Source organism: Sus scrofa, chromosome 3 (assembly GCF_000003025.6).
Source record: "Sus scrofa isolate TJ Tabasco breed Duroc chromosome 3, Sscrofa11.1, whole genome shotgun sequence".
Lineage (NCBI taxonomy): Eukaryota > Metazoa > Chordata > Mammalia > Artiodactyla > Suidae > Sus > Sus scrofa.
In genome coordinates this window covers 85,326,729-85,346,851 of record NC_010445.4, presented here as the reverse complement: position 1 = coordinate 85,346,851, position 20,123 = coordinate 85,326,729, and the positions used below count along the sequence as shown (strand labels likewise).

General features: G+C 39.2%; 1 protein-coding gene and 2 non-coding genes across 5 annotated transcripts in view; 1 reads left to right on the top strand and 2 right to left on the bottom strand.

The window, feature by feature from the left end:
• The window catches only part of CCDC85A (coiled-coil domain containing 85A), a 691,471-nt gene that overhangs the window by 303,003 nt on the left and 368,345 nt on the right, over positions 1-20,123 (top strand). For all 3 annotated transcript variants that reach the window (XR_002342946.1, XR_002342945.1, XR_002342947.1), the window contains exon 12: positions 11,154-11,269. The gene's annotated coding sequence lies outside the window, so the exon portion shown is untranslated. The remainder of the gene's footprint in view (positions 1-11,153; positions 11,270-20,123) is intronic.
• Positions 5,491-5,597, bottom strand: MIR217-1 (microRNA 217-1). The gene has a single exon (NR_038487.1). It is a non-coding gene; the product is annotated as a microRNA 217-1 (primary transcript).
• On the bottom strand, positions 12,225-12,329 carry MIR216-1 (microRNA 216-1). Its single transcript, NR_038486.1, has one exon. It is a non-coding gene; the product is annotated as a microRNA 216-1 (primary transcript).

The following is a 20,123-nucleotide window of genomic DNA, read 5'->3' as shown; positions in this document are numbered from 1 at the left end:
GTATTGTACCTTTTTATTTTTTTATTTTTGTTGTAGTAGGGACCAGATACAACAACTTTTCCTTCACTATTGAAGAACTTTCTTGACATGCCCCATACCACTGGACCCCCTAGAAATTTCACTGAAGTAGAAGGTCCCTGAATTTTTACCAATAAGTCTAGAGTAATTGCTGCTTCTTGCTCACTAGGTTCAGTCAACATAATGTCATTGATGTAATGGGCCAGTGTGATATATTGTAGAAGAGAAAGGTGATCAAAGTCTCCATGAACTAAATTATGACATGGGGCTAGGGAATTGATATACCCCTGAGGTAGGAGAGTGAAGGTGTATTGCTGGACTTTCCAGCTGAAAGCAGACTCTTTCAGGTTGTTCCCATTGGCTGGTATGGAGAAAAAAGCATTTGCTAGATTAATAGCTGCATACTAGCTGTCAGATGTGTTAATCTACACAAGCAATAAAATCACATTTGATATAGCAGCTCTAATTGGAGTCACCACGTGGTTAAGCTTATGATAATCCTTTGTCATTTTTCAAGATCCATCTGTCTTGTGCAAAGGCCAATGAGTTGAATAGAGATGTGGTGGGAATCCCCATTCTTGTTTCTTTTAAATCCTTCACGAAGGCGCTAATCTCTGTAGTCCCTCCAGGAACAGGGCATTGCTTTTGGTTTATTGTTTTCCTAGACAGAGGCAGTACTAGTGACTTCCATTCGGCCTTTTTAAACAAAATAGCCAATTGTGGTCAAGGAACCAATGTGGGAATTCTGCCGGTTGCTGAGTACCTCTATTCTAGTTATGCTGGAAGTGAGGAAGTAACCCCAGGATAGGTCCACATGCCCACTGAGCACCCTGTGAGACAGACCTAAGCTAAAACTCCATTGATCACCTGACCTTCAGCCCCTACTCTGACTGGTGGACCACTGTGGCATTTTGGTTCTTCTGGAATTAGTGTTAGTTCAAAGCCAGTGTCCAGAAGTCCCCCAAATATCTGATTATTACCTTTCCCCAATAAATGTTACCCTGGTAAAAGGCTATAGGTCCCTTTGGCTATGGCTGGGAGAAAGATTAACAGCATATGTTTTTGGCAGTATACTGGGGTCCTTCCTCAAGGGGTTTCTGTCTTTCCCTCCATTCACTGGGTTCTTGGCTTGTAAACTGGCTCAAGGCTGGGAGTTGATTGAGGGTCATGACTCTGTTTTTATAATTCACGTTAGGTTTTTGTTCACTTGTCCTAGAAGTTGTGCGCTTATGCAGATAAGTAAGAAATAGTAGGCTTTCTGTTTCACTTCTAGGAACGCCATGATTGATTAGCCAATACCGTAGATCTGCAGGAGTCAGACTGTCCTGAATGCCACTTTGACTACTATCCATTGTGGTAATCATGCCCACTGTGCCTTTGGTGGTTGAGTGCTACCACTTGGCCCCTGGCACCAGGGGATTCAATCACTCCCATCACATTCAGGTTTCCTAATTCAGGTCTCACTGTTAGGTCTGGCCTACCGAGAAGAGTGCTCACAAAACTTTTCAAGGATACAGGGTTCCCTCATGAATTAATTTCTCACAGTCATGGTGAAAGGTATATCTCTGGATCCTCCCGGGATGAGTGAGTAGGTCTTAAATGACAAATCCGCTCTAACAATACAATCTCCCTAAGTCTTTAAATCCCTTTCTCTACATTAGACCAAAGTGACTCTGGCACTAACTTGCTCACTGTGAGTTACCTTTTGGTCCATGTTTCAGGCAAGCAACTAATCAAATAGACTGTTAGAGCCCATTCTAACCCCCTGAGCTGTAACATTAGATGAAGAGTCTCTACTTAGTGAGCCCATATCAATAAATTTTTAGCCCGATTCAACTTCTTTTTGTTTGCTCGCTTATTTATTTATTTATCTTTGTTTCTTTTTATTAAAATATAGTTGATTTACAGTGTTGTGTCAATTCTGATTCAACTCTATGTTTCTCTACTATCATCCCTCACTCTTCTTATCCATTCCCACACATATGCCTTGGATTTCTAATTGCCTGTGTTGAAAACTCAAGTTGTTCTTTTTGCAGTGTAGTGCAGCTCCTTATGGGTCACACTTTGTACCTCACGTTTAGGGGCCTGTTGGGACTTGTGTCTATTTATAGATCTAGAAGCAAAGAGGGATGGTAGGGTAGGTCCTGAGGAGACTTAGCATGGTCTTGCAGGGAAGCTATCTCAGTGAAGGCCATTATGGTTTCCTCAGGCAGTACAGGGTTAATACCTTCAGGTGAGGAGATGGAGTGGGGAGTAAAGAGGCCACTCCTACTGGCAAAGAAGACTTCTCAGAATATAGAGATTCTATGTCCTCAGCTTCATCAGGGTCTTCCCACAGGTCCCCAGTACAATTTTCAGGATCTTATTCTAATCAATCCAATTCAACCTTTGGGTATACTGGTCTAGAGCTTAGGTAATAGTCAGGGCTAGAAATATGAACTTGCAGTTCTTTAGCATATGTATGGTATTTAAACATTCAGAACTCAATACCAACTTCACCCCCCACCCACTCAGCAGAGACTATAGATGGAGAAAAGTTCTGAGGACCTAATTAAGAAGGTTAGTAAACTTTCATATTTAAGTATGCAATATTGCTCTTGAAAGAAGAGTTAAAATGATGTTTTCCAGTACAATCAATTCATTTTTTTTTCAAACAATTATTATGTGCTAGTAAATCTTCTGAATTCTAGGGATACCACAGTGAACAACATGGTCCCAGCCTTCAAACCACCTACATTCTGGTGAGGAAGACAGACAATAAAAAAAACCCAAACAATTATAAAACCAATGTCAAGTAGTGATAGGTGGGAAGAAAATAAAGTGAGGTAGTGGGGTAGAGTGTGACAGGCTGTGGGGGATGGGGCTATGTTAAATAGAGTAGTTGGAGGAGGCCTTTCTCAAAAGGAGTAGAGACTTGAAGTGAGAGGGCTAGCTATGTGACTCTCTGGAGAATGGAGCAGAGTTGGGTATAGCAAGCAAGGAGGAATGGAAGGAACTGATTGAAAGGGAGCCTAGGGGTCTGATTCTGTAAGGTCTTGAGAGGGAGAGGGAGGAGCAAGGAGAGAGAAGGAGAGGGCTAGAGCAGGAGGGGGTAGGGGGTAGGGGGAGTGAAGGGGAGAGGAAGAGGGAGGGGGAGAGAAGGAGGGAGGGAGGAGCAAGGAGAGAGAAGAGAGCCAGAGCAGGAGAAGGGGAAGGAGGGAGGAGGGGGAGTGACGGGGACAGGGAGAGGGAGAGAAGGGAGGGAGGGAGAAAAGAGAGAGAATGAATGAATATGAATAGCATGAACGAATTGGGGAAGCAAGAGGAAGGGAGATGGAAAAAGATGTAAGAAAGCCATATGGTATTTGTCTTTCTCTTTCTGACTTACTTCACTTAGTATGAGAGTCTCTAGTTTCAGCCATGTTGCTGCAAATGGCATTATTTTGTTCTTTTTTATGGCTGAGTAGTATTCCATTGTGTCTATATACCACACCTTCTTAATCTAATCATCTGTCAATGGACCTTTAGGTTATTTCCATGTCTTGACTATTGTGAATAATGCTGTAGTGAACATATGGGTGCATGTGTCTTTTTCAAGGTAAGTTTTGTCTGGCTATATCCCCAAGAGTGGGATTGTTGGGTCATATGGTAGTTCTATATATAGATTTCTAAGGTACCTCCATATTGTTCTCCATAGTGGTTGTGCCAATTTACATTCCCGCCAACAGTGCAGGAGGGTTCCCTTTTTCCCACACCTTCTCTAGCATTTGTTATGTGGACTTATTAATGATGGCCATCTGACTGGTGTGAGGTGGGGTTAATAGATGCAAACTATTTAGCCTTTGGAATGGATAAGCAATGAGATCCTGCTGTATAGCACTGGGACCTATATCTAGTAACATGATGGAGCATGATAATGTGAACAAAAAGAATGTATATATGTATGTGTGACTGGATCACTTTGCTATACAGTAGAAAATTGACAGAACACTGTAAACCAGCTATAATGGAAAAAATCATTATTAAAAAAAAAGAACAAGAATGGAGATTTCTAGAAGAATAGCTGAAGGTTATGAATTGTTTTTCCTTTAATATTCTTTGCCAGATATGACAAGAAGTAGGAATTATTTTTACAGTTACTTATGGTCATTTGTCTGTGTTTCTTCACTGGAACTGGGCCTTATGGCGCACATTTGGGTTGTATTCAAATTTGATAAACATTAAATTTATGTCTCACATTACCTGCAGTAAAGACTTTTCAGAGATCCCGCATAGTAGCCTTTTCTCCCTTTGGGGAACACATTTAGCTATGAAAAAAATATATAGTATATGTATAGCATACATTTATGGTAACATTAAATTGCTTATCAAATTTATTTTATAATTATCCACAAAATTTGTATTATTGTTCATATACAATAATGTTCAATCCATGTTAAATCTATTTCAGGACTGTTACTGCCCTGAAAACCCTTGTTTTTAAACAAAATATAAATTGGTTTTTAGTTAGCTCCCTTCACTAATATGTAAGCTCCATTAGTTTAGTGACTTTTCTCACTGCTGTATCACAGCAGTGAGAATAGTAGCTGACACATAATATGTGTTCAATAAATGTCTGATAAGTGAATTTGTAAGTGAAGAAAAATAAACTTGCTTGTCAAACCACCTTGACCATTAAAGCTAGAAAATGCTAGAAATAAAAATGAACTGAGGCTAGTTGAAAGTATAATTATTTATAACGTGTTGTTTTTTATAGTAATTTCTTTGTAGCATTTTTTCTTTTTTTCTTTCTTTTTTCTTTTCTTCTTTTTCTTTTTTGTCTTTTTAGGGCTGCACCTGTGGCACATGGAGTTTCCCAGGCTAGAGGTCCAATTGGAACTGTAGCTACCGGCCTACACCACAGCTACAACAATGCGGGATCCAAGCTGCATTTGTGACCTACAACCAACATTAAGGCAATGCTGGATCCTTAACTCACTGGGCAAGGCCAGGGATTGAACCCTCGTCCTTATGAATACTAGTCAGGTTTGTTAAATGCTAAGCCAAAACGGGAACTCCAACATTTTTTTCTTATAATATTTACTTAAGTGGTAATGATGGGAAATAATCTCCATTCAAATAACAATGTCTATTTAAACTCCATAAACCCTTTAAGTTAAAAAAAAAAGATAAGCAAATATAGCAAACCAAATACGTCTACTCACTTTTCTCACAAATTATAAAAATGATCAGCAACTTTTACGTTGTTTTATTTCATACTAACATATTTAGCAAGGAAGGTATAAGTGTATTAAAGACATAAATATGGAACTAGATTAACTTCTCTGGTTCCATTAATCTATAAGAGTGGTGGGATAGTGATAGGTGTTTTAGCATCTTGGGACCACCTATCTCAGAAACATTTCTCTTTAGGGTAATTAAGAGTGCTTAACTAACCATATTGTATAACCAAAAATACATCATAGCAAATCTAACTTGAGATGTTTACTGATGCTTGTTTAGATGCTGAAGGCAATGCATTAAGAACTGATGGTGACCAATTCTTATCCAATCAGTTCCTGATGCAGTATCTGCGACATCAAAAACTCTGTAATAATTATGTCAAGTATCACTTATTTCCAAATGCAGCAAATATTCCCTTTGTTCCTATACCTGAAATTTGCAGTTTAACTCTTTTTAACATGTCACATGATAAATCAATCCAAGGTCATACTAATGAATAATTTACCCAGTTTATTAAGAGAGATATTATAAATGTAATGTGTATAAGACTCACTTAGCACAATCATTTATTTCATGGCAAACTAGTGTGGAAAAGTATTTTTTATTTATTTTAAATTAATTAATTAATTAATTGCTTTTTAGGGCCACACCCATGGCATATGGAAGTTCCCAGGCTAGGGGTCGAATTGGAGCTGCAGCTGTGGGCCTACACCAGTCACAGCAGCTCCAGATCTGAAATGCATCTGCAACCTACGCTGCAGCTTGGGGCAATGTGAGATCCTTAACCCTCTGAACATGGTCATTGGTCAAACTCACATTCTCATGGATACTAGCCGGGTTCTTAACCTGCTGAGCCACAATGGGGACTCCTCATTCTTGTTTTTTAATGATTGTTTTTAAAATATTAAAAAATAAGGTAGATTTGAATAAGAGAGTCTAATGATCTTTTAATGATCCATTGATTAGGATGAACTGTATATACATTTTCAAGATATTTATTATGTCTTTGGAACCTTTCTAGAATTCTAGCTCACTGAAATGATACAGTTAGAATTAGTAGGTATAGGAGGCACATGACACTAAGAAAAACGCTGTGGCCACGCATACAACCCCAAAAATATTACTGGTTTGTTATTGATAATTTTGAAGGTCATTTTTTTATGATCTCATTAGAACATTCTAACTAGTCCTCTAGAATTCCCCTGAATATAGACTAATTGAAGGGATCTAGTATTACTTAGCAAATCTATCCTTCTGTCCAAGGGAACTTCTGATTTACAGGAGCTATTTTAGACATAAAGGCTAAGGAGTAATTGGGCAGGGGATTTGGAAGTAGAATAAAGGTAAAGCTGAGAGGTGGAGGTCTCAGAATGGAGACTGGAGTCCACTGATTGCTACTTGTCTGTCTTCTTTATCTGGATTCCAAGTAGGCCTGAGAATTACGTTTTTACCGTATTTTCATTTTATACATGGTGAAACTTTGGAATACATTAAAATACTCCAGGGACATAATTATTATATCAAGTTCTTATTATATCGAGTTCTTATCTATGATCAAGTGTGTTATTTCAGTTGTTTAACAGACATTTTCCTGAAGTTTATATGCTTTTCATAGAGAGTGTTTTTGTAAAGTCAAAGGACTTGTCAGCAAAGTGGTACTGGAGACCCTAAAGAACTCTGTTGGAGAAGGAACTCTAGGAGAACCCCAAAAGTCAGTCCATCATGATATTCCCCTATAACTCACAGTCTCTCTGTAGGTATAGGTTTTTTGTTTTTTGTGGTTTTTTTTTTTGCAACTAGATTTGGCTGGTTAAGGAACTGAGTTAATTTTGGCAGTAACTAAAAAATTAGTATTATGTCATTTTATAAATTAGGAGGAATGTGATAAGGAAATAGAAGTAGGTAAAGAGAAGAACCAAATCCCTCAAGATTTGGTTGTTGCAAATACTTCCTGTGTGATCTCTAAGTAGGGTCATTTATCAAAAGTAACTGGACAGGAGTCCAATTGCCCACATGTCACAATTTTAGGCTTCTAATGACTGTTTGGAGGTCCTGGTCTAAAACTACAAGTTTTGAAAGACCTGAGGACTGGGATCGTTAGATATGAAAATATCTCATTACAAACTGCTATAGGAAATTGGGTAGGGAAAGATCGTTTCATGGAAATGGGCAAAAGGTCCTATATAGGGCAGTGGTAATCAAACTTAAGCATGCAGCAGAACTATCCAGAGGGCTTGTTAAAATACTGTGTGCTGGGACACACACTCAGAGTTTCTGATTTAAAAGATCTGAGGTGGGGCCCAAGAACTGGCATTTTTAAAAGTTCCCTGGTGATGTAGTCCAGAGACTGTAATTTGAGAACTACACTGTTAGCCTGGACTATGTGGGCTATTGGAAACAGGTGAACTTAAACAGGACTGCAATAACTGAATGTGATGATTTAGAAGGGAAAAGGCCAGAATCAAGCACCTACAGAAGCTCAGGTTTTACTAATTATTGGATTTAGGAATGTTGTTTGTTAGACATTATTATATTAGTACAGGTCTTTTAGGGATAATCTGAAACTTCCTGTTTTCATTTCCTTTCACCCCAGAAAAATCACAGACTAGAAATTCTGCAGTTCTTGAGTTTACTCGAGTTTGGATATATGGCTCATATGCCTGTGGACCATGCAAAATGGTATTTAGGGAAGGCAACTCAGAGATAGGCCATCATAAAACAGGAGGATCCCAAATCCAGGTCACGGTTTTGAGCAATCTTTGGAGCATTGTGTAGGCTAAAGGCATCTTACAATAATTAAAGTGTCTATAATAGAATTAAAAAGCAGAGGGTCACCCTTTCCAGAGTTATCTCGCAGATGGTCACTCTTTCCAGAGTTATCTCCCAGAGGTTTTTCCAGATATATCTTCCTGGTTTGGCCATTCCAGCTGACAAGACTGTCAGATAGCCAGGGGACAGCCTAATTTGTTTCTAGAGTTGATCAACCCCCTCCCTTCTCCCAGTGTTTTCACCATTCTGTTCATACAATTCCTACTCAATCTTCAAATCTCTACCTCACCTTTAGTCTAGATGAGGTCTCCTCATCCTTTGCTCATAGCAGTTAACCATCTATAATTACAATGGAGATATTTGCATGATTGGCTTCATAACCAGCCCCTCCACTAGACTGAGGACAGGGATGGTTTGTTCATGACTGCATTCCTCCTGCAGAGCTTGGTACCCTATCCTATTGGCGTTAAGAACTTCTTGAATGGAAAATGAAATGTGACTATATTTTATGGGGAGCAGAACTTGAAGCTAGAGTTTCTTCTTGGTCAAGCATTTTGGCTGAGCTTAGCACCTTCCCCATATTTACCCCCTCCAGACCACCATGTTTACTGCCAGGAGAGTGTGGGCACAAGTACAGCAAGTTTGAGGATATGAATTAAGTAATGCTTTAACCCTCAAAGAAGAGGGTGGTTATTTAGAAGTTCCTGGTTTGATGATTGCTCAGAAGAATGGGATAGATAGGCCCAAATTAGGAAACTTGTAGGTTAGCAATCTTGAGAGGCTCTAACTGATAGAGAACTGAGTCTGTAGCCAGGAGTGCTTGCTTTAATCCTGCTCTACCTTAATGGAAGACAGCTCTGGAAGTTCATGGAGACTTTGAATGATCACTGAAAACACAGCCATTTTTATTTAGTTTTGTTGTAGTTTTTAATGGGGGAGTTGCAAAGGAAGACAAAGATGGCACTTTCTGGGCATTCAACAATTGTTCATATTCCAGTAGTATAGCCTGGGGAGGGCTACAGAAAGTTTTCTAATCTGGAGGATATCCACAGAAGATAGGCAATGTGAGCCTGGGATGACTTTGCAGGTTTTATGGGGGTGCTGCTAGGATGTCTCTGGTTACTTTGACTCTCAGTGACTTCATAGGCCTCCTGGTGACAGATAGAACTTAAACTGGTCTGAATAAGCTTAAGAGAAGACCTTTTCTCAGTTGAGGAACTGTCAGGTAGTAAGGAAAACCTGGAAATCAGTGGAGAGATAATTTGACCTCTGGACTTCTGCCTCTGTGGTAGGCACTGGGGTTGGGTGGTAGTGGGACATATGGGACTAGAAATGTATACCTGGAGAGGAAGCCAGAGATGCTTAGACAACCTTCAGCACCAGCTTTGGGTACCACAGGTTATGTGCAATACATGCCAGGACATCTGGTCAGGGCAAAGTCACACAGTATCTAAATTAACTATATTGGGATGCCCTTTGCATGGGGCCCCAAATAGCTACAGGCTATGGCAGGCACAATCACTGTGGTTTCTAAGGACAAAGGCTAGTCTAGGTCTAGAGGTGAGGTCTGATATGAGCAATGCTCAAAGGCTTAGTGAATTGGGATCTTTGGTCAGACGGGAACACACAGGTTGGAGACGAACAGAATATGGCTCCCTGTGCTGAGCAGAAGTTGAATTCAGGTTTAAGGCAATAGCTCAGGATCTCAGTTTGAGCACACGTTAAGGTACAGGCCTGCAGACTCATAATAGGCTCTGCCTGTTTGTTCTTAGAGAGAGGATGGCTGCTTTCACTTTGACTTACATAGTCTTCAGGGTATAGTAACAAATGCCATAGTCTTGGTGCTGGTGATTGAGGCGAGAACTTAATTCTTGGGAGCCCTAAAAAGGACCCAGATAGTGAGCCTGTTGTACTCCATCTTTAGTTAGGACTGGCATAAATTAACCACACCTAATAATACTATGAATGTCTCATTGATAAAGATGCCAAATCCTCCCTTTGTTTTGATGGTAATTACTACCAACATGTAATTCTAGAATTTTTAAGTTAAAAATAAAAGGTCAGATTTCTATATGTCTGAAAAGATAAGTGATTTTCCTCTTTCTAAAACAGTAACAACAGCTAATTATTTGACAACAGGAGTTAGGGCTCCTGATTCCTCACTCAGTTTCCTTTTTGTTCTTTCATCTTAGCTCTCTTCTTGGTGGGAACTGCTTATCCTATGGCCTATAGTTCTAAAGCTTATTTGCAAGGAAGTTATTTGGAATCTAGAACAAATATTTGTCTTTACAAAAAGTTTATAAATGATTTGGTTCTGAGAAAATCCTATTTGATCTATGTTACCTACAAACAAGTCATACCTCTTCTCTAAGTAAAACGCTCCACTTGCTTCTCAAGTCTATTACATTAAAACCCCAAATCCTTATCCTGGGCCACCCCTTTATCATACCAGCTCCAATTCCTATCCATTCTTCTCTCACTCCAATCCAATCTCAGCCTTCTTGTTGGGTTCAAATATAGTGATTCTCAACTCTGGCTGCACATTAGAATCCTCTGGGTAGCTCTTAAATAGTGATGCCCAGTCCACCCTGGTCATTGTGATTTAATTCATCTGTGGTGGAGCCCTTGCCATTGGCATTCCTAAAAGCTCCCATGGTGCCTGTATGTGTAGATATTATTGCAAACATCTACAGATTGCAACAACATGCTCACTGCAAGTTCAAGCCTGGCAACAAAGAGTGCGTGATACATAGTATGTGCTCAATTATTTAAAAATTATTTCTTATTCTCTTGAATTTCATTCATATTCTTTCCTTTTGAAAAAAGAATTTTTCAGGCGTTCCTGTTGTGGCACAGCAGAAATGAATCCAACTAGGACTCATGAGGTTGTGGGTTCGATCCCTGGCCTCGAACAATGGGTTAAGGATCCAGCATTGCATGAGCTGTGGTGTAGGTCGCAGATGTGGCTTGGATCCTGCGTTGCCGTGGCTGTGGCATAGGCCAGCAGCTGTAGCTCCAATATTTGACCCCTAGCCTGGGAACCTCCATATGCTGCAGGAACAGCCCTAAAAAGCAAAAAAAAAAAAAAAAAAAGAAGAATTTTTCAGTCCTTTTTGAAAAATTGTCACTAAGAAATGGAATTTTTTTTTTTTTTTTATGTCTAGGGGAAGAAAACGTTATTTTAGCTAACAGGAAGATATAGACAGCATTCGGAAAATTTCAGTTTTAAAGGGTCCTAACGAGCCTGGAGAATTACTATGAAGCCCTCTTCTTATGAGAGGTAAGTTATTTTCTGGCTTATAGTTCAGTATTTGTCTTGTTAGTCTGGGAATAACTAGTCTCAAACTGACCTCCTACTCCTAATATCAATTTCTGGCTAGAAAATCTAATAGGTCATACTAATCTGCCTCAATAGCAAAATGGAATGTAATCAGGCAGATGCACAGGCTTCTTTTCTTCCTGTGGGTACACAAAGAGCTATGTGCCAGTCGAGACCTTTGAAATAGCATCTTTAATTTTTGTTGTTAATCTTACATTTAATTATAAATTTGCTCCATCTTATTTGCTTTGTATTGCTGGGTGAATGAGGAAGAGAACCAGTCTTTATTTTTTACTCGAGGGAATTAACATTTATTCTCAATCTTTTTGCAGAATATGGTTTTCTGCCCCTGTTTCTGGGGGTCACCAAGAATTGGAATTTGGTACAGTTCAAAAGTTTTGTGGCAGTCTTAGCCTGAGCTGCAGCTGACCTTAAATTTCAGTATCAGTTAGGATAGTTGAATGTGAAACATTCACAGAAGGAATGAAGAAGGACCATTTGCTGTGATAATCTAGGCAATGAAAGTTTGAGGAGGGCCTGACAGATCATTCCCTTTCGGATGGCTTGGAATTTGACCTAGTAGCACCCACAAAAAGAGTGGGAGGAGCTTTCGGAAGGAAAATATTTTAGGTTCAGCTTCTCACACATAAACTCCCTTGGTTGCAAGAAACAAAAGACAAAACAAAACAAAACGAAAAAACAACAAGTAGCTTTGAAGAGACACTATAAATAGCACATGAATTTAATAAAGGTCTTTCCAGTTGCTTTTGCAGTATAACAGGACTTTAGAAAAAGACATTAGTAAGATGGAATGAGGTTGAACACAAAATAGTAGCCATAGCAGCCCTTTTTTTAGGTCATGAAATAGAAATCTGGTATTCTAATTTTTGTTGCCATGCAAGTCTTTTGATCCATTAGGGCAAGGAAATTGCTCTGTTTAGCATAATCCCAGAGACCACTGTGGGGGATTGTATGAACATCTCACAGTTGCCAGCTGAGATTAAGCCAACTCACAGCCATCCAGGTTAGACCTGCAAGAAGAAAATCATGCAGGTGCCTTGAGTAGAAGCATGATTTTATTCATGGGCATGCTAGCTGAAGACTCATTGGAAGTCTCAGGTCTCCCTGATTTTTTTCTTGATGAACCATTATCAAGCTACTCAGCTACTTGCTGAATTGAAACCTTATTTTTACACATTTCTGGCATATGCAGTGTTGCATGTAATGTTGTAAAAGTATGATATTTGCATTCAGAAAGGATTTGTTCTATTTGATCTTTACATAATAAGAAATACAATCAAGCAGGAGTATAGGTAGGTGTAAAACCACTCACTCAGAGCTCACTTATAAACAAGCTTTACAAAGATTTGGGGAGTATCAGAGCCAAGCACCCTAAAATATTTCCTCAGGCAAGAAAACTAACAGTTACCATACATGAAAAAAGTAATGAACATGTACTCACCAAAGGGTAGGTGTGACAAGGGGTTCCTGGTCTTACCTTTTTTAGATGGTAATTTCCATGTCCTTTCCTTTTGTTCAAGTCGCTTTATTATGGCTAAATTGGATCAGGCCATGAGCCTCAGCTCCTTTAGTCCACTAGGTGGGGCTAATCACTGGTAGGGATAATGATCAAGAAAGGAGGGAGGAGGAGGTGCCTGTAGAGGTTCTCCACCACCTGCTGCGGGGATTCTCAGCTTCAGTGAGCATAAGAAGAAACAGGGGGGCTTGTTACAAATGTAGATCTCCTAGAAGCACGTCCATATTTTGATTCTGTAGTCTGTTTTGGGGTCTGGGATTTGCAGTCTGGCAGGGTTTTCTCCTGCCTTTCTCTCTAGTGTCATTTCATACTGACCATTTCTTCCCCTGCATTGCAGACTCCAGCTATAACAAACTGCTTGAAGTTCCAAGAATCCAATGATCTGTATTATACTTTCACTGAGAATGATTTCTTCTTTCTCTCTCCCTCCTTGAACACACACACACACACACACTCACACACACACTCACACACTCAATCTACAACTAGCATCAGACACTGCTTTCCCTCTTCAGGCTTCCTTCTCTGCAATCCCTTTTTGACTTGTACTTTATTTTGACACTTTTTGTACACAATGGTGTTTTTTATTTACATGTTGTCTCCCTATTAGATTATGAATTTCTAAATTCAGGACCAAACTTATTCATCTTTATATTCTCAGCCATACAGTTCTCAGTATAGCACCTGGTACTTAATAAGTATTCAATAAAACAGTGTTGAACTAAATCAGGTGTTTGCTGAAGCAAAGAATTATGAATTCCAGCTAATAACTTGTCCTTAAATAATTGAGACTTGAGAGAATTAGGATAGTGGCGATTTACTGAGTTAGGAAAACTGCTTTTGGAGTTCCCGTTGTGGCGCAGTGGTTAACGAATCCGACTAGGAACCATGAGGTTGCGGGTTCGATCCCTGCCCTTGCTCAGTGGGTTAACGATCCGGCGTTGCCGTGAGCTGTGGTGTAGGTTTCAGACACAGCTCGGATCCTGCGTTGCTGTGGCTCTGGCATAGGCCAGTGGCTACAGCTCCGATTCGACCCCTGGCCTGGGAACCTCCATATGCTGCGGGTGCGGCCCAAGAAATAGCAACAACAACAACAACAACAACAAATTAAAAAAAAATTAAAAGAAAAACTGCTTTTTTTGGGGAAAATCAGGTAAATAGAGAGTTACAAAACAATTGAGAAAGAACAAGTGAATATCATCCTGTTTTTCACATGAACTCCTACTAGTAGTAAAAAGCAACTTCTTGGGGAAAAAAAGGTCTGCTCATTGGGATTTAACATTTAAAATACAGTTATAAATTTACCTTCTGGGGTCAAGTTACTCAGGACCAAAAATAAATCAAATATTTTTATCTTTATGAAAAAACAAGGGCCTGTCATTTCTAATGTCTTTTCTCTCAAGGGGTTAGGATGAATCAGATGCAACTTCAAAGCAACATGCATGATGGTTCTTTTTTTTTTTTTCTTTGCTCTTAACCTTAGATTTGATTTTCCTTTCTTTCTAGGAGGTTTAACAATGACAAGTGACTGTAGACACATAGCAAGAATAAAGAAACCATTAGAAAAAAAAGATCATCAATGGAAATACTGTACATTGATGAGGAAGATGAGGTAGCTGAGGGGGAACCCGAGACAGGGTATGACATGCCCACAACTGCAGTGGGGGGGATTCTGAAGGGAGAACACAGATACACACTTTGTTGCTTAGGCCACCCTGCTAGGTTGCTGTGATGAGCATTTTAAAAATAAAAAGGAGGAAACTGATAGAATGCAGTTTTGGTAAAAGAGGTGTGCTAATGTGGCTAGATAGTACATAGGCCAAATAAACTGAAAGAACAGTAGCAAAATATCAAGGAGTAAGCTATTTCTAACGGTATCTATGCATCATGCTCAGAGATTACCAAAGAAAAGGAGCCTCTAAATCCAGCGTAGGATGTTTCTACAGACATCTTTGGGAGCATTGAAATGTATGCATTTGTGATCTTAGTTCTGTTGGAGATTTTCTGTAGATTTGTATTTAGATGTAACAAAGAAATTCCTATTAACATCATTGGATCTGTTCAGATGGTGGCAGTTTGAATATTTCCCTGAAGGCTGGTGTTTTTTAACCCAAAGCTGGAATTATTTAGAGACCTCTTGAAAACTTGGAAGGATTAGCTTTCTTCCTGCAAGCTTGACTGTAGAACATAGCAAAAGATGTTGGGAAGCACATGAGCTTTTGAGTGAGGTAGACGGGTATGATTCCTGATTCAACCCCTTACTAGCTCTGGGCTTTAAAGGCAAATTATTTTGTGTTTTGAAGCCTTGGTTTCCACATTTTAATACTTGTGCCTGAGATTTTTAACAGCTAAACACGATAATATTTGTGAAAATGTCTACCTAGTAAATTATCTGATACATGGATACTCAATAAACTCTAGTTTTATTTGTTTTTTTGGGGGGGGTCCTTCTTCTCTTTTTAGGGCCACACCCACAGCATATGGAGTTCCCCAGGCTAGGGGTTGAATTGGAGCTGTAGCTGCCAGCCTACAGCCACAGCAACACCAGATCCAAGCTGTGTCTGCGACCTACACCACAGCTCATGCAATGCTGGATCCTTAACCCACAGAGCGAGGCCAGGGATTGAACCCACGTCCTCATGGATACTAGTTGGGTTCATTAACTGCTGAGCCATGACAGGAACTCCTATTTTGTTTTAATATTACTACCATGTGCTTTGGTTAACTTAATTACTTTTTCTATTTTTTTCTTTACAAAAATTTCTAGCCTCTAGATTTTAGAAAAGGTACCAGAATTCCACCTTTTTTTTTTTTTTTCTTTTTACAGCCACACCTGCTGCATATGGAAGTTCCCAGACTAGGGGTGGAATTGGAGCTGCAACTGCAGGCCTACATCCACAGCCACAGCAAAGCTGGGAACCAAGTCACTTCTGCAACCTATGCCACAGTTTGCGGCAATGCCAGACCCTTAACCTACTGAGCGAGGCCAGGGATTGAACCCACATCTTCACAGACACTTTGTTGGGTTCCTAACCCTCTGAGCCACAATGGGAATTCCCACTCTTTTTTATGCTTATGTCATCTTTGTTATTTTCCTTCTTCCTAGAAGTTTTACATACCTACTTCTGTACCTTGCTCAAATGACTGATTTATTATTGGGTGTGCCAGAGCTGTGTTGAGTCAAGAGGCACTTCTGTTTCTACACAGAGGGGCTTCTGAGTTTACATGATGTTTATGGTTTCTTACAACCTCATGGTATCTAGAGTTGCTATAAACTATATTTATAATTCAGCTTTCTCTTCTTTGTGGATATCAGCACTCCATTATTTGAGACGCATTGTTTACCAATCTAGTCTTCCTTTAGGCTTTAAGTCTAAATTCTGAAACATCTCTGGTCTTTGGTTACTCGAACTTATATTGAAACTGGAGTAGTGCTGATCTGGTCACATTTAGGTGTCCTCTGCAATCCCCCTTTTGGAAGTTACCTCAAAACAAGGCAGAAAATCTGTTTTAAAAAACAACTGAAAAGGTACTAGTGGGTGAGAGGGGCTATAAGAATCCATTTAATATGCTTCTCTTCTGTGTCCCAATTTTCTGGTAGTTGTGGTGACTACCTGAAAGTTCCCCAAATGAACTTCCTCTGTTTGATTTCTGGATGGGAGTCACTTTCAAGGCAATAACATTTTTCAGGTCTGCTTCCTTTTACCTTGTCTTCTTATTCTTTCTGGGATTAGGACTTTGAATCCCCCAAGGTTTGAAAGATAGCCAAACAGTATTTATTATTTTTGCAGCCTTGTAGGCATTCAGAAAATGTTTGGCTTTGAATTGGTTTCAATAAAATAGTTGGCTGGAGTTACAAATGCGCATTTTGGCTGGAATTTTGTTAAATACCAGTTTGAAGCTGAATTTTGGTAAAGCTGCCCTGAATACATCTATCTTTGTCAATGGATTTGTTTGTTTATTAAGTGCATACTTTCTGGATTTTTGTGGGAAGAGAAGGTCAGACGGAGGAGCAGGAGGATTAGAAGTGATTACGAACAGAGAAAGGGATTCATGGAGAATGGTGTCTAGAGATAAGGCGTTACGAGAAGGGAATCTGAGTCATAATGTGCATAAGTGGGTGTCCAGCCCAAGGCTGAAGCCAGAACTGCCATTGAGCTGAGCTTCCCACTGGCACGTTTTCCACATTCTGAATGGTGGAGACATTCTTGAATAGGTAGTCACAATTAATGACAGAGCAGAAGTGTAGCTGATGTAAAGAATGACTCCCATAAAAAAGGTTTTATCCTTCTAGTTCAAGCTTCTACAAAGTTTTAAAAAGAAGCCAGCTGTACTTCAAGAGACACAATGCATCTTTCATAACTGGAGCTCAGCAGATGAATAAATAACCTCTTCAAGGAAAGCCATTAGCAGGTTGGATAATGATATTAATATGAGTAATTGGAGAGAAATAAATGAAGTAATTGCTATTAGAACAATCACTAGAGATTGCCTATGTATAATTGGATTATAACCCTTAAGACTTGGCGTATGCCCATCCTTCCCTTTCTTAAAAAAAGGAAGAGTATGTTGAAAATCTTTCTGGAGACCAGAGAAACAGCAATAACTAGCTTCAGTGACACAAGGCATCAATCGTGGCTCAGTGGGGCTGTAGTTGTACTGGCTGAATCAGCTTATACCTACCTGCTTTTGTAGCATACACCTGCAGTAAAAGACGGAGGGAAGTTTATCCCAGAAATTTTTAGGGGAGAGTCTAGAATCCCAGACCTCTGAAGATTTTTGCAACAGAAAAGAAATGTTAGTCTTTAAGTTTGTCACAGTTTTCTAAGCTGATACTTGGTTTGGGATGATGGAAGAGATACTAAAAGCACCAAACACAAAAGAGTGGAAGATGGTTAAGTACTTGAAACTTTGGAATGCTTTAGGTTGAAGTAACAAAATGGTGGGCAGCAGGTGTGACTTACCCATTGTCTGTTCCTTAGAGGCTGGGGCCTGGTTTGAGATTTCTTCTCACAGTGCCTGACTGGGGCTCAGTGGCTTCTTATTGAGGGTTTGAGTGCCACGCCACAATCTTGCAGGATGCACATCCTACAAGAAGGGGTTATTTTAGAAGCAAATGCACCCCCATGTTCAAATTAATTGGCTAATGACCCAGAAAAATGGTGTAACTTCTGAAAAAACTCAGTTTTAAAATTTTGAAATGGGATCCCAATATCTGTTTCTAAGGATTGCTAGGGGCTTAAATAAGACTATTTATATAAAGTGCCTAAAAATGCCTGATATAGAACACTTAATGAATGATAGCTGTTATATTATTATTCCCTCAGCATTACAGTAATTTGCACAGATTGAGAAATTTTGTATCTCTATGGAATGAGGGATGTTTACTAAATTTACTGTGCTAATTATTTCACGACGTGTGTAATATGTTAAGTCAAATCATTATGCTGTACATCATAAACTTATACACTGCTATATGTTAATTAAAACACTAAACCTGAAAGAAAAAAAGAATTTGAGGTGAACCTATTGTCATAAGAAACAAAAAACCTTAGCTAATCATACTACTATTCTTTTTTTTTTTTTTTGGTCTTTTTAGGGCCACACTTGTGGCACCTGGAAGTTCCCAGGGTAGGGGTTGAATCAGAGCTGCAGGCCTACATCACAGCCACAGCAACTCCAGATCCGAGCTGTATCTGCAGCCTATACCACAGCTCATGGGCAATGCCAGATCCTTAACCCACTGAATGGGTCCAAGGATTGAACCTGTGTCCTCATGGATACTAGTCAGGTTCGTTACCATTAAGCCACAATGGGAACTCCATAATCATACTACTGTTAATTACAGTAACAAAAGCTGAATATTTATTGAATGATTATAAGGCCTAGACTCATACTAAATATTTTATATTGATTATTTCATTTGATTTTGACAACAGCCGTACCAGGAAGGTGCCTATAGAAATCAAACTGAAAATGAGATAGTGTCCAATACCTGTACTTTTCTGTGGGATTGCAAGGAAACATGGACTCATTTTCTGGAAATACAAGTTCCGGAGGTACAGTGAGAAAAGGAAAGAGAGAAAGAAGGCATAGTCATTTTCTAATCACATGCACCTTTCTTTAAGAGGAGCTTGAGAAAGCCACTGAGCCAGCACTTTTAAAAGCAGCACTTGTGGGCAGCAGCGAGGGTGGCTAGATATAATACTGGGAGGAAAAAAATGAAGGAAACATTTTTTTTTTGCACTGTTTTTGAGATATTAAGAAAAGGTAAGGACCTAATAGAGAAAATAGGAGCCCAGTCTACAGAAGAAAACCCATGGGGGGTGGGGGAAGCCTAAAGGGAGAATATCTGACTGGAGGGAGGCCCTTAAAACAATATCTTTGGGCTTAGGTTGGAGAATTAGTCTCTAGGGCAAGAACTGAAGGTCATAGGAGAGGGAGAATAAGTACTCCCTAGTGAAATCAGTTATTCTGGGTGTGCAGGTGTTTGGGGAGGGGATGTCGGGACTCTTCATAAATATAGATGTGTCAGTTATTTTTCTGAGGTAAATACACTTAGAGAAAAATGCACAAATCATATGTGTACAGCTTGATGAATTATCACAAAGTGAACACACCCATGTAACCACCACCCAGGTCAGGAAAGTGAATATTACCATCTTTATAAATATTTACTACTCTTAGTTTTTACATGCTTAGTTTCTTAAATGAATTTGTATCTTTCTGACAGATAAAGTTAAATGTGGTCATTACAGGGTTTCATGTATTAAGTGAGAAAAGAGGGCTTGTTCTAAAAATGAGTTGGGGAAAATATTTAAAATCCATAAAATTTCCTAAAAGTGGGATGCTTAAATCTGAATAAAAATCTGATTTAAAAATCATAATTGAATCCTGAAATGAGGGATAATTTTATATACTTCCCAAACTCATTAGGACATTGAAAACTAAGATTCAAAGGGGAAATTTACACTAAAAAAAAGGAATACCTGGTCTTTCTTGCCTAAAGCTTTTAAGAACGTAACAGCATTTGGCACTATTCCAAGCACATGTTATGCTCAGCAAATATTTTTTAATAATGATAATGGTGATAAGTTACCTTTTTCATATAACACATGGTGGTCCCTGGTTTCCCTAAAGCAATAACCTGTGCAAAGAAATATGATTTTTAGTTCTTCTGAAGCTCTTGTTTGAAACCTCAGGGGAAAGAATAATTTATGTGAATTAATGATGATGTTGTTTTACACATCATTTGAAATGATTTTCTCTTTGCCTCAA